This window comes from Leptodactylus fuscus, chromosome 6 (genome assembly GCF_031893055.1).
Source record: "Leptodactylus fuscus isolate aLepFus1 chromosome 6, aLepFus1.hap2, whole genome shotgun sequence".
NCBI classification, from domain to species: Eukaryota; Metazoa; Chordata; class Amphibia; order Anura; family Leptodactylidae; genus Leptodactylus; species Leptodactylus fuscus.
In genome coordinates, this window is record NC_134270.1 from 39078113 (window position 1) to 39093103 (window position 14991).

Below are 14991 nucleotides of genomic sequence, written 5' to 3' on the forward strand. Positions count from 1 at the left end.
AAGCCAGGATAGGCTGCAGTTCACACCTTCCCCAAACCCCCTCGGAAAGGCCACACATAGACACAAATAAGAAAGTTAGCATATCCCTTTGTTATCAGGACATCACCTACCATACTTGTGATACTTATATCGAAACATGTCCATTCGGGGTAAAGGAGGACACATCTGTACAAATAACATTATTCCTTCTACCCATAGAGAGAAATAGTTAACACCCCATTAGTAAGTAAAATCCACCCATCCATCTATTAATTGGTGTTTTAATTAGATCAGCATATAGTCAGGTCACTACCGGCATTATTAGCAGAATGTAGGCAAATACCAAAGGGATCTGTAAGCACATGGACCAGAAATACACAGTTAGCACTTACTCAGATGGAACCTCTATAACAGTAAGTAAAAACCTTATCCAGCAATGTTTTAGTAGAGACTACGATTGTGTCCTCACATCCTCATGCAAGGCATTGATTGAAGTAGAAAATGACTGTGACACACATACACATTAGGTATCCCTGTGTCTGAAAGTGCCCAGTCTACTGAATATAGGGGATCTGCAGTGTGGATCCCCTATATTCAGCCAGGCTGAATTCCAAGTGGGGGAAAAAAAAACAGTCCTCAAGCTCACGGAAGGGGCAAACAGACAACCAAAACACCCCCTCCCCTTCCCCAGCACCCAGCAACTACTGAACCCAAAAAACATTTTAATTTTTGAAATTTTCCAGTAGCTGCTGCATTTCCCCCCTCGGCTTATACTCGAGTGAATACGTTTTCCCAGTTTTTTGTGGTAAAATTAGGTGGGTTGGCTTATACTCGGGTAGGCTTATACTCGAGTATATACGGTAGGTTATCACTTCTGTTTAGTTAGTTGCTTAGACGTTCAGGTTTTTATATTGTTTTGAAGTTAAAGCGGTGTTTTGTTTTGCTCATTTTGTTCCTGAAGTCAAGGTTTATTTATTTTCCTGTTTTTTTCTAAGTAAACCAGTTTGCTGCATATTTTTTGTCCCTGTCTTGACTGGGTCCGCACCACTGCTTCTACTAAGCTAACTTCCCCACAGTCCATACACGGTGTTTTCGTCCTGGAGGAGTCACTTCTGTGGATGCTCCAGATGTTAGACCCTAACAATTTGATATTGATGGAATCCTAAGTATATTGGTCATCATTCTCAAAATCCTGGAAATTTCTTTAAATCTGTGAGTGTCATTTATTAAAGCAGCCTAACTAAAAAAAAAAACTTGGCCTTTGTGCTTTCGGCAATCAGTCACAGCGTGGCTTTCATTTCTATCGAGCAGTATTAGAAATGAAGACTGAACTCTAAGTGGTTCCCTTGGGCAGCAAAGCCAGTTTTGCTGGAAGGCTGTGTTCACATAGTGTAATTACAATGCTCTGTCCTCTGTATAGGGGCCCTGCTTGTACTGTATATAGTAGATGTGGATCCTTGTGATCAGTTTTTTTCTTTTATTCTACAAATGAGCAGCACATTTCTTCCTGAGTTGTGTCACATCTCTCTCCTGTTATTCCTGCTTATAAACACTGAATATTTCTCTGTTTGATCCTGTTCCAGTTCTTATCTTGATTTTAAGTATTAAGAATTGACTGTACTTTACAAAAACCTACTCTTTTTTCATTTCAGATTTTCACCTTAAAGCATCAACCACATTTCAGTATCGGGGCCACTAAAAACACCGTGGTCCGATGTGCCATCTTATTCAGTAGTATGCATTAAAATTCCAAGGATACATTGCATTTTTTTTTTTTTTTTCATGCTGTTGTTTTTTTTTTTTTGTTTTTTTTGGGGGGGGTGTTATTTTTCAAAAAGCAGCATTATCTTTTTCTGGTGCTTTTTTAAAATGTATTTATTTTATTATTTTTATTTTATTTTATTATTTTTCTATTGATTTCATTTATAAGTAGTGTTGGTAGAATTGGTTCGCAACAAATCAGGTTTCGACCTGAATATTCCAAATTGTTCAGTTTTTGATGAAACCGAATAATTCGGAATTCATCTCGGATTAACTAAAATGGCGACTGTGACATGATTTGCGGTAAATTATTATACTTTGGAGTCTTTTCATAGCCCAGAGTTTAATAGGTAGGTGTAAAAAAGATGGTGTAAATAATAAAAAAAAAAACATTTATACTCACCTTCCCTTGAGTTCTTTTGTGCCTCCTTGCTGTATGTGTCTTCCCGCCAGGCACTCTGATGCTTCTGTCTGACGTCATATGCCTGGAGTCACTGTTGAGGCCTGTCATTCGGCCTCAGCAGTGACATGGGCACGTTGAGCGTCAGGATGTCAATCACAGGCCTCAGTGGTAACCCAGGGTACATGTATCACAGACCAGAATGAGACCTCAGTGTCACATGTTCCCAGAGGGGGAAAGACACAGAACGCAGCGTCGAGGCCTAAAATAAGTGAGGGAAGGAGAGTATATAAGTTTTTTGTTTTTTACACCATCCTTGGGCCTAAACCTATTATATTCTGGGGTTTGAACAAACACCAGAGTATAATAATTTCATGTCCTGTTCCTATCTGAACAAGTTTGGACTGAACTGGAGGATCATGTTGTCTGAAACGAATCTTCTGAGGAAAATTGCCGCAAATGCCATAAATACACATCTAATGGTCCCATTTTTTGTAGAAAAAAACAAACAAATTATGTTTGAAGTTAGCCTTAATGGGTTTTCTGGGACCAGAATATTGATTGTTAGGATTGTCCAAAAAATGGGACTATTAGATGTGTATTTATGACATTTTGGGGTGTAAAGAATATCCACTCCAACTTAATATTAACCATGACAATTAACAATGGAATAGCACTGCGGAATACGATGGTGCTATAGAAGTAAGAAAAATATATAAAAAACATAGAAATGTAAAGAACGTAGGATTGAGTATATATATCAATTATATAGGTTTCACCTATTGCAATAAAATCAATGGAGGGAAGAAAATTAATTTCCTTTTTCATAAAACGGGGACATGTGACATGTGCGATATATGCCTCCCTTTCATGTCCACTGCCCCCTCCTTCCTCTTTACATGACTTGTCTCCATCACGTGTCAACTCCTTTTTTAGTCACTTCTCTTTTATCTGTTGGCCACTTGACATGTTACACTACAGGCAGCCATGAACAAAGATAGAACAGATAAGGACCCGTCAGACACTTCTCATTCCAATCACACATACAAGTATACGCCTGAGTATCAGACAAATAAAATTCACAAAAATGAAAACAACAAATGAACAAAACTTTAGTCACATTCCCTTCCTCACCCTACATTATGGTTTGACCGAATCAATCAGATATTCCAATTGACGAAGATCTTCGCCTGGATAGATAGAACCTATGAGTAAGTCTATAATATATGTGGCCAATGGAGTGCACACAATAATAACATTTTTCATTGTAACTAACAGAAACATCCATTTGTGACCACAAACCAATACAGCAATGTAAAGATATAATCATTAGAGATGATCGAGTAGGTGTTCGATTGAATACTACGGTATTCCAAATACTCGTACTTGATCAAACACTACTAGCTGTTCGAAGTTTAAGGTTCGATGCAGAACCAGCGTTGATTGGCAGAATGCTATACATTCTGCCAATCAACGCTGGTTCTTCTCTTACCTGTAGAAGTCTTCTCCGTGCAGCGTCCCCACGGCGTCTTCCGGCTGGAATTCACTCTGCCTAGGCATCCGGCAGAAGACACGGTTACGCTGCGCCCGGAGAAGACTTCAAGGAGAATCCAGCCCAACCATCACTCATGGACTTGGTAAGTATAATTTTATCGAATTTTGCGTATCCCTGAAACGAGCATTTCCCCCCATAGACTATAATGGGGTTCAAAATCCGTTCGAACAGTCGAACAGTGTGCGGCTGTTCGAATCGGATTTCGAACCTCGGACATTTTAGAGTTCGCTCATCTCTAATAATCATCTTTTTATGGATGTGCAAATCATCTTGCAAGTGCATTAGGGGTGGGTCTCATTTGCCGGGTTTCCTACAGACAGACAAGTGCTCCAGCAATCCTAAAATCTCTGTCCAATGCTGCTTGTTTTTACTGCGGGTTGTCTTTTTCAGGCTCTGTCTATGTGTATTACCTGTAGGCAAATTTGGCAAGTCGTGCTGTACCCCTCATGCAGGATTATTTGCATATCCATAAAAGATTGTAATCTCTGCATTGCTCCAGTCGTCTGTGGCCACAATGTTATATATCTGTTCCCATTATAGAGGTCTACATGGCAATATTATTGGTTGGGGAGGCATTTTGGACCAGACATACTCCCTTTAACATTGAGATACACATTAGAGATGGAAAAACCCAATATCATTTAGCGAATATTTACAAGGTTCATCCACCTGTTTAGGAAGTTCTATTATTATACTCTATGGTGTAAATTCAACAAACAGCTCACTTTACCTCTTCTGGATTCCATCGTAGCATCCAGTGGTCCCTTATCATCCACTTCCGGCCTTCTGGCCAGGGGTGTAACTTGAGGGGGTGCAGTCGCACCATGGCCCGATAGCCTTAGAGGGCCCATAAGCACTAACATCAATATTGAGGTTGCAGCTTCCATCTGGCCCATAAGCCAAGGAGACCCACACATTACCCTAACCACATTGATTAAACTCCTTTGGTCTTGTATTGGTCTTGTATTGATTTCCAGAGTCGTAGCTATAGGGGATACAACAGTAGCAATCTCTACTGGCCCTGAACCCTGGAGGGGCCCAAAGATCCATCTGCTAAAATATGTATATATAATATACTACTATTCTAAATGGCAAAAAGTAGGAATGGGACCTCATTACAAATTTTACACTGGGGCCCAGGAGCTTCAAGTTATAACTTTGGTACTAAAGCTGCATCACTTTAAAGTATCCACTGCAGCATCCGTAACCATAACTATCAAAAATTCTTTGTAGGGATGAGGTAGGGTCCCAGGACAAAAGATTGCACTGGGGTCCACAAGACTTTAGATAGGCCACTTCTCCTGGCATACCCTATGTGACCACTGAGGCCCAATAACAGGCCTTAGCAGTTTCTCAGGACCTTGACTTCTCCCAAGAGGTCGGAAGAGGATGCTGAGGAACTGCCAGATGCTACAAGGGAACCCAGGAAAGATGAGGCAAGGTGAGCATAAATGAATATTATGTTTCTGCACCACTTAGACACTAGCTTATAATAGTTGGTTTGTAGGTGGGTGGGAACTCGAAACTTATGGAAAATTTGCAAGGAATCCAGTTCATTTTGAACTAGTTTGTTCATCTCTCCGAGAGGTGCCTTTAGGAATAGGTCTACTGGACCACTAGGTAAATCTGTGCCACAAGGTAAATTTGTTCCACTAGGTAGATCTGGCCTTGCCATTTTTAAGCTGATCCAGCTTAGTCATAATAATAACTTGTAAGCTCTACGGTTTGATGCAAAAAACTGTAAAGATATTTAGTCAATATTTTTTGGGCCATATACAGTAAGGTTGGCGAGGATCTAACTGCAGTCATTAGATGATTTTGTTACCAGCGTTGTATACATTGCATATAATAGAGAATACACCTGAAATAAAGCACAAGATGTTTAAAATGAGCTAATAGTTTCCATCAGAGATACACGTTGGAGAAGAACCCCCATGAAGATCTTTTCTGAACGTTCCTGCTACTCAAGGATGATCAGAAGAATCTCACTGGTGAACGCATCTGATTTGTTTTCCAGGCTAGGCTTGGAGTGTTTAGAGTATGAAGATTGTTCTCTCCGCGGCGCGTACAATCACTTTGGAGAACAATCACTTACTGTGTAATGTTTAGGTTGCAAATTCTCTAGGCTGATGAGAAAAGTGGAGATGGCTGACTCACTGGAAACATTTCAGATGGATTACCATTACTTACCAGGGATGTAGGCTGCTTTCACACACACTGCTTGATGGGCTTTTTCACTTATTATTTTGTCAAAATAGTGTGGCCAGATGTTCGTTGGGGGAGTTTCGAAGAAATGTTGGAGAATGTCCACACACAGTGTTATATTTTGTGGAAAGGTGATGGCAGCTTTGGGGTCAGTGATGATTCTCAATGGTGTTTCTAGGATTTTTCAATCTCAGTTTAGAAATACCTAAAAAAAAAAAAATACAAACCAAAGGAGTAACAAAAACCATGTAATGGTGCCCACCATGCTACAGCAAGATAAGAATATAATGTACATGTTCATGTCAGAGTCTAAGTGTGCCGAATGATGTCACAGAACGTATAATGTATGCAATGATGTAGCAGTCCAAAGATAATGTGCAGAGTGATGTTACAGTACAGGTATGATGTGTACAGTAAAGGCATAATACAGTGATAGTGTACACAGTTATTTCACAGTACAGATATGATATGACTAATTAATGGCGTAATTAGGAATAGCTGGGCCCAAAGGTGAACATAAGATGGGGCCCCCTCCCGACTTTCTCTCCCTACACAAACCACATTCCTGCACACACTTATGTCCTATATTCACTAGAGATGAGCGAACAGTGTTCTATCGAACTCATGTTCGATCGGATATTAGGCTGTTCGGCATGTTCGAATCGAATCGAACACCGCGTGGTAAAGTGCGCCATTACTCAATTCCCCTCCCACCTTCCCTGGCGCCTTTTTTGCTCCAATAACAGCGCAGGGTAGGTGGGACAGGAACTACGACACCGGTGACGTTGAGAAAAGTAGGCAAAACCCATTGGCTGCCGAAAACATGTGACCTCTAATTTAAAAGAACAGCGCCGCCCAGGTTCGCGTCATTCTGAGCTTGCAATTCACCGAGGACGGAGGTTTCCGTCCAGCTAGCTAGGGCTTAGATTCTGGGTAGGCAGGGACAGGCTAGGATAGGAAGGAGAAGACAACCACAACAGCTCTTGTAAGAGCTAAATTCCAGGGAGAATCTTGTCAGTGTAACGTGGCACTGACGGGCTCAATCGCCGCAACCCAGCTTTCCCAGGATCCTGAATGGAATACACTGTCAGTGTATTCCCGTATACCCGATATATACCCCCGATACCCGTTCCAACGGTGTGCCCCCCCCACCTTCACCCCAGAAATACCCTGCAAGTCCCCTAGCAATAGAATTGGGGCTATATACACCCACTATTTTTGCTACTGCCATATAGTGCCATTGTCTGACTGGGAATTCAAAGAATATATTGGGGTTACGTGCACCCACAATTTTTACTACTGGTATACAGTGCCAGTTTCTGACTGGGAATTCAAAGAATATATTGGGGTTACAAATACCCTCATTTCTTGCTACTGCCATATAGTGCCAGTTTCTGACTGGTAATTCAAAGAATATATTGGGGTTACGTGCACCCACAATTTTTACTACTGGTATACAGTGCCATTGTCTGACTGGGAATTCAAAGAATATATTGGGGTTATAAATACACTCATTTCTTGCTACTGCCATATAGTGCCAGTTTCTGACTGGGAATTCAAAGAATATATTGGGGTTACGTGCACCCACAATTTTTACTACTGGTATACAGTGCCATTGTCTGACTGGGAATTCAAAGAATATATTGGGAATACAAATACCCTCATTTCTTGCTACTGGTATATAGTGCCATTGTCTGACTGGGAATTCAAAGAATATATTGGGGTTACGTGCACCCACAATTTTTACTACTGGTATACAGTGCCATTGTCTGACTGGGAATTCAAAGAATATATTGGGGTTATAAATACCCTCATTTCTTGCTACTGGTATATAGTGCCATTGTCTGACTGGGAATTCAAAGAATATATTGGGGTTACGTGCACCCACAATTTTTACTACTGGTATACAGTGCCAGTTTCTGACTGGGAATTCAAAGAATATATTGGGGTTACAAATACCCTCATTTCTTGCTACTGCCATATAGTGCCAGTTTCTGACTGGTAATTCAAAGAATATATTGGGGTTACGTGCACCCACAATTTTTACTACTGGTATACAATGCCAGTTTCTGACTGGGAATTCAAAGAATATATTGGGGTTACAAATACCCTCATTTCTTGCTACTGCCATATAGTGCCAGTTTCTGACTGGTAATTCAAAGAATATATTGGGGTTATAAATACCCTCATTTCTTGCTACTGGTATATAGTGCCATTGTCTGACTGGGAATTCAAAGAATATATTGGGGTTACGTGCACCCACAATTTTTACTACTGGTATACAGTGCCAGTTTCTGACTGGGAATTCAAAGAATATATTGGGGTTACAAATACCCTCATTTCTTGCTACTGCCATATAGTGCCAGTTTCTGACTGGTAATTCAAAGAATATATTGGGGTTACGTGCACCCACAATTTTTACTACTGGTATACAGTGCCATTGTCTGATTGGGAATTCAAAGAATATATTGGGGTTATAAATACCCTCATTTCTTGCTACTGCCATATAGTGCCAGTTTCTGACTGGGAATTCAAAGAATATATTGGGTTATAAATACCCTCATTTCTTGCTACTGGTATATAGTGCCATTGTCTGACTGGGAATTCAAAGAATATATTGGGGTTATAAATACCCTCATTTCTTGCTACTGCCATATAGTGCCAGTTTCTGACTGGTAATTCAAAGAATATATTGGGGTTATAAATACCCTCATTTCTTGCTACTGGTATATAGTGCCATTGTCTGACTGGGAATTCAAAGAATATATTGGGGTTACGTGCACCCACAATTTTTGCTACTGGTATATAGTGCCAATTTCTAACTGGGAATTCAAAATGCGCAAGGCTCCCGGAAAGGGACGTGGACGAGGCCGTGGGCGAGGTCGGGGGAATGGTTCTGGGGAGCAAGGTAGCAGTGAAGCCACAGGGCGTCCCGTGCCTACTCCTGTGGGGCAGCAAGCATTGCGCCACTCCACAGTGCCAGGGTTGCTTGCCACATTAACTAAACTGCAGGGTACAAACCTTAGTAGGCCCGAGAACCAGGAACAGGTCTTGCAATGGCTGTCAGAGAACGCTTACAGCACATTGTCCAGCAGCCAGTCAGACTCTGCCTCCTCTCCTCCTATTACCCAACAGTCTTGTCCTCCTTCCTCCCAAAATTCCCAAGCTTCACAGAACAATAACCCCAACTGTCCCTGCTCCCCAGAGCTGTTCTCCGCTCCTTTCATTGTCCCTCAACCTGCCTCTCCACGTCACGATTCCACGAACCTAACAGAGGAGCATCTGTGTCCAGATGCTCAAACACTAGAGTCTCCTCCATCTCCGTTCGATTTGGTGGTGGATGACCAGCAACCCACCCTCATTGAGGATGATGTGACGCAGTTGCCGTCAGGGCATCCAGTTGACCGGTGCATTGTGCGGGAGGAGGAGATGAGACAGGAGTTGGAAGAGGAAGTGGTGGATGATGAGGACACTGACCCGACCTGGACAGGGGGGATGTCAAGCGGGGAAAGTAGTGTGGATGTTGAGGCAAGTGCAGCACCAAAAAGGGTAGCTAGAGGCAGAGGCAGAGGTCAGCAGCTTAGGCGAAGCCAGGCCACACCCGGAATCTCCCAAGATGTTCCAGTTCGTACCCAGCCCCGAAAAACTCCCACCTCGAGGGCACGTTTCTCGAAGGTGTGGAATTTTTTCAAGGAATGCGCCGAGGACAGATATAGTGTTGTCTGCACAATTTGCCTCTCAAAATTGATTAGGGGCTCTGAGAAGAGCAACCTGTCCACCACTTCAATGCGCCATCATTTGGAATCCAAGCACTGGAATCAGTGGCAGGCAGCAACGGCAGGACAAAGGCCGCCTGCCGTTCACGCCACTGCCACTGCCTCTGCCACTGCCTCTGCTGACTGTGCTGGTGATGCACTCCAGAGGACGAGCCAGGACACCACTTCATCTGCCTCCGCCACTTTGTTGACTTCTCCCTCATCCTCCCCTGTTCCTGTCTTATCTCCTTCTCCTGCACCATCAAAGGCACCATCAGGCGCTTCTTTACAACAACCTACCATCTCTCAGACATTGGAGCGGCGGCAGAAATACACTGCTAACCACCCACACGCGCAAGCCTTGAACGCCAACATCGCTAAACTGCTGGCCCAGGAGATGTTGGCGTTCCGGCTTGTTGAAACTCCCGCCTTCCTGGACCTGATGGCAACTGCGGCACCTCGCTATGCCGTCCCTAGCCGTCACTACTTCTCCCGGTGTGCCGTCCCCGCCTTGCACCAGCACGTGTCACTCAACATCAGGCGGGCCCTTAGTTCCGCGCTTTGCACAAAGGTCCACTTGACCACCGACGCGTGGACAAGTGCATGCGGACAGGGACGCTACATTTCACTGACGGCACACTGGGTGAATGTAGTTGAGGCTGGGACTGCTTCCCAAACTGGCCCGGTGTACCTCGTCTCCCCGCCTAACATTCCTGGCAGGGACACGAGAAGAACACCCCCCTCCTCCTCCTCCTCTACCGCCTCCTCCTCCGCCACCGCCTCCTCCTCCGCCACCGCCTCCTCCTCCGCTGTTAGATTGACCCCAGCTACGAGTTGGAAACGTTGCAGCACTGGCGTTGGTAGACGTCAGCAGGCTGTGCTGAAGCTGATCAGCTTGGGGGACAGACAGCACACTGCCTCCGAGGTGAGGGATGCCCTCCTCGATGAGACGGCAATATGGTTTGAGCCGCTGCACCTGGGCCCAGGCATGGTCGTTTGTGATAACGGCCGGAACCTGGTAGCAGCTCTGGAGCTTGCCGGACTCCAACATATTCCATGCCTGGCCCACGTCTTCAACCTAGTGGTGCAACGTTTCCTAAAGAGCTACCCCAATGTTCCAGAGCTACTGGTGAAAGTGCGGCGCATGTGCGCCCACTTTCGCAAGTCGACAGTAGCCGCTGCTAGCTTAAAATCTCTCCAGCAACGCCTGCATGTGCCACAACACCGGCTTTTGTGCGACGTCCCCACACGCTGGAACTCAACGTTTCAGATGTTGAATAGAGTGGTTGAGCAGCAGAGACCTTTGATGGAATACCAGCTACAAAACCCTAGGGTGCCACAAAGTCAGCTGCCTCAGTTTCTCATCCATGAGTGGCCATGGATGAGAGACCTTTGTGACATCCTACGGGTGTTTGAGGAGTCCACAAGGAGGGTGAGCTCTGAGGATGCGATGGTGAGCCTTACAATCCCGCTCTTGTGTGTTCTGAGAGAATCCCTGATTGACATCAGGGATAACTCAGATCACACAGAGGAGTCAGGGATAGCATCCGATCCGTCACAGCTGGAGAGTAGGTCCACACATCTGTCCGCTTCATCGCGTTTAATGGAGGAGGAGGAGGAGGAGGAGGAAGAAGAGTTGTCCGATGACGTGATGGTGATACAGGAGGCTTCCAGGCAACTTCGAATCGTCCCATTGTTGCAGCGCGGATGGGTAGACATGGAGGATGAGGAGGAAATGGAGATTGAACTTTCCGGTGGGGCCAGAGGAGTCATGCCAACTAACACTGTGGCAGACATGGCTGAGTTCATGTTGGGGTGCTTTACAACCGACAAGCGTATTGTCAAAATCATGGAGGACAACCAGTACTGGATCTTTGCTATCCTTGACCCCCGGTATAAAAACAACATCTCGTCTTTTATTCCGGTAGAGGGGAGGGCCAATCGCATCAATGCTTGCCACAGGCAATTGGTGCAGAATATGATGGAGATGTTTCCAGCATGTGACGTTGGCGGCAGGGAGGACAGTTCCTCCAGTAGGCGACCAAGTTCTCACCGGTCCACACAAACGAGGGGCACACTGTCTAAGGTCTGGGACACCTTGATGGCACCCCCTCGCCAAAGTGCCGCCACAGAGGGTCCTAGTGTCACCAGGCGTGAGAAGTATAGGCGCATGTTGCGGGAATACCTTTCCGACCACAGCCCTGTCCTCTCCGACCCCTCTGCGCCCTACACGTATTGGGTGTCGAAGTTGGACCTGTGGCTTGAACTTGCCCTATATGCCTTGGAGGTGCTGTCCTGTCCTGCCGCCAGCGTCCTATCTGAGAGGGTGTTCAGTGCAGCCGGTGGCATCATCACTGACAAGCGCACCCGTCTGTCAGCTGAGAGTGCCGACCGGCTCACTTTGATAAAAATGAACCACCACTGGATAGAGCCTTCATTTTTGTGCCCACCTGTGTAAAGCACCCCAACATGAAACTCCATGTCTGTACTCAACCTCTCCAATTCCTCCGCATCCTCATACTCATCCACCATAAGCGTTGCACAATTCTGCTAATACTAGGTTCCCTCCAACATGATTTCCCCCAACTCTGCTGGTTAGAGGCTCCCTCCACCCTGATTTCCACCAACTCTGCTGGTTAGAGGCTCCCTCCACCCTGCTTTCCCACAACTCTGCTGGTTAGAGGCTCCCTCCACCATGAATTTGCCCAAACTGGGCTGGTTAGAGGCTCCCTCCACCATGAATTGGTCCAAACTGGGGTTTTTAGAGGCTCCCTCCACCATGAATTTGCCAAAACTGGGCTGTTTAGAGGCTCCCTCCACCATGAATTGGTCCAAATTGGGGTTTTTAGAGGCTCCCTCCACCATGAATTTGCCCAAACTGGGCTGGTTAGAGGCTCCCTCCACCATGAATTGGTCCAAACTGGGCTGGTTAGAGGTTCCCTCCACCATGAATTGGTCCAAATTGGGGTTTTTAGAGGCTCCCTCCACCATGAATTGGTCCAAACTGGGCTGTTTAGAGGCTCCCTCCACCATGAATTGGTCCAAACTGGGGTTTTTAGAGGCTCCCTCCACCATGAATTGGTCCAAACTGGGCTGGTTAGAGGCTCCCTCCACCATGAATTGGTCCAAACTGGGTTTTTTAGAGGCTCCCTCCACCATGAATTGGTCCAAACTGGGGTTTTTAGAGGCTCCCTCCACCATGAATTGGTCCAAACTGGGGTTTTTAGAGGCTCCCTCCACCATGAATTGGTCCAAACTGGGCTGGTTAGAGGCTCCCTCCACCATGAATTGGTCCAAACTGGGTTTTTTAGAGGCTCCCTCCACCATGAATTGGTCCAAACTGGGGTTTTTAGAGGCTCCCTCCACCATGAATTTGCCCAAACTGGGCTGTTTAGAGGCTCCCTCCACCATGAATTGGTCCAAATTGGGGTTTTTAGAGGCTCCCTCCACCATGAATTTGCCCAAACTGGGCTGGTTAGAGGCTCCCTCCACCATGAATTGGTCCAAACTGGGCTGGTTAGAGGCTCCCTCCACCATGAATTGGTCCAAATTGGGGTTTTTAGAGGCTCCCTCCACCATGAATTGGTCCAAACTGGGCTGTTTAGAGGCTTCCTCCACCATGAATTGGTCCAAACTGGGGTTTTCAGAGGCTCCCTCCACCATGAATTGGTCCAAACTGGGCTGGTTAGAGGCTCCCTCCACCATGAATTGGTCCAAACTGGGGTTTTCAGAGGCTCCCTCCACCATGAATTGGTCCAAACTGGGCTGGTTAGAGGCTCCCTCCACCATGAATTGGTCCAAACTGGGTTTTTTAGAGGCTCCCTCCACCATGAATTGGTCCAAACTGGGGTTTTTAGAGGCTCCCTCCACCATGAATTGGTCCAAACTGGGGTTTTTAGAGGCTCCCTCCACCATGAATTGGTCCAAACTGGGCTGGTTAGAGGCTCCCTCCACCATGAATTGGTCCAAACTGGGTTTTTTAGAGGCTCCCTCCACCATGAATTGGTCCAAACTGGGGTTTTTAGAGGCTCCCTCCACCATGAATTTGCCCAAACTGGGCTGTTTAGAGGCTCCCTCCACCATGAATTGGTCCAAATTGGGGTTTTTAGAGGCTCCCTCCACCATGAATTTGCCCAAACTGGGCTGGTTAGAGGCTCCCTCCACCATGAATTGGTCCAAACTGGGCTGGTTAGAGGCTCCCTCCACCATGAATTGGTCCAAATTGGGGTTTTTAGAGGCTCCCTCCACCATGAATTGGTCCAAACTGGGCTGTTTAGAGGCTCCCTCCACCATGAATTGGTCCAAACTGGGGTTTTCAGAGGCTCCCTCCACCATGAATTGGTCCAAACTGGGCTGGTTAGAGGCTCCCTCCACCATGAATTGGTCCAAACTGGGCTGGTTAGAGGCTCCCTCCACCATGAATTGGTCCAAACTGGGTTTTTTAGAGGCTCCCTCCACCATGAATTGGTCCAAACTGGGGTTTTTAGAGGCTCCCTCCACCATGAATTGGTCCAAACTGGGGTTTTTAGAGGCTCCCTCCACCATGAATTTGCCCAAACTGGGCTGTTTAGAGGCTCCCTCCACCATGAATTGGTCCAAATTGGGTTTTTTAGAGGCTCCCTCCACCATGAATTGGTCCAAACTGGGGTTTTTAGAGGCTCCCTCCACCATGAATTGGTCCAAACTGGGGTTTTTAGAGGCTCCCTCCACCATGAATTTGCCCAAACTGGGCTGTTTAGAGGCTCCCTCCACCATGAATTGGTCCAAATTGGGGTTTTTAGAGGCTCCCTCCACTATGAATTGGTCCAAACTGGGCTGGTTAGAGGCTCCCTCCACCATGAATTGGTCCAAACTGGGTTTTTTAGAGGCTCCCTCCACCATGAATTGGTCCAAACTGGGGTTTTTAGAGGCTCCCTCCACCATGAATTTGCCCAAACTGGGCTGTTTAGAGGCTCCCTCCACCATGAATTGGTCCAAATTGGGGTTTTTAGAGGCTCCCTCCACCATGAATTTGCCCAAACTGGGCTGGTTAGAGGCTCCCTCCACCATGAATTGGTCCAAACTGGGCTGGTTAGAGGCTCCCTCCACCATGAATTGGTCCAAATTGGGGTTTTTAGAGGCTCCCTCCACCATGAATTGGTCCAAACTGGGCTGTTTAGAGGCTCCCTCCACCATGAATTGGTCCAAACTGGGCTGGTTAGAGGCTCCCTCCACCATGAATTGGTCCAAACTGGGTTTTTTAGAGGCTCCCTCCACCATGAATTGGTCCAAACTGGGGTTTTTAGAGGCTCCCTCCACCATGAATTGGTCCAAACTGGGGTTTTTAGAGGCTCCCT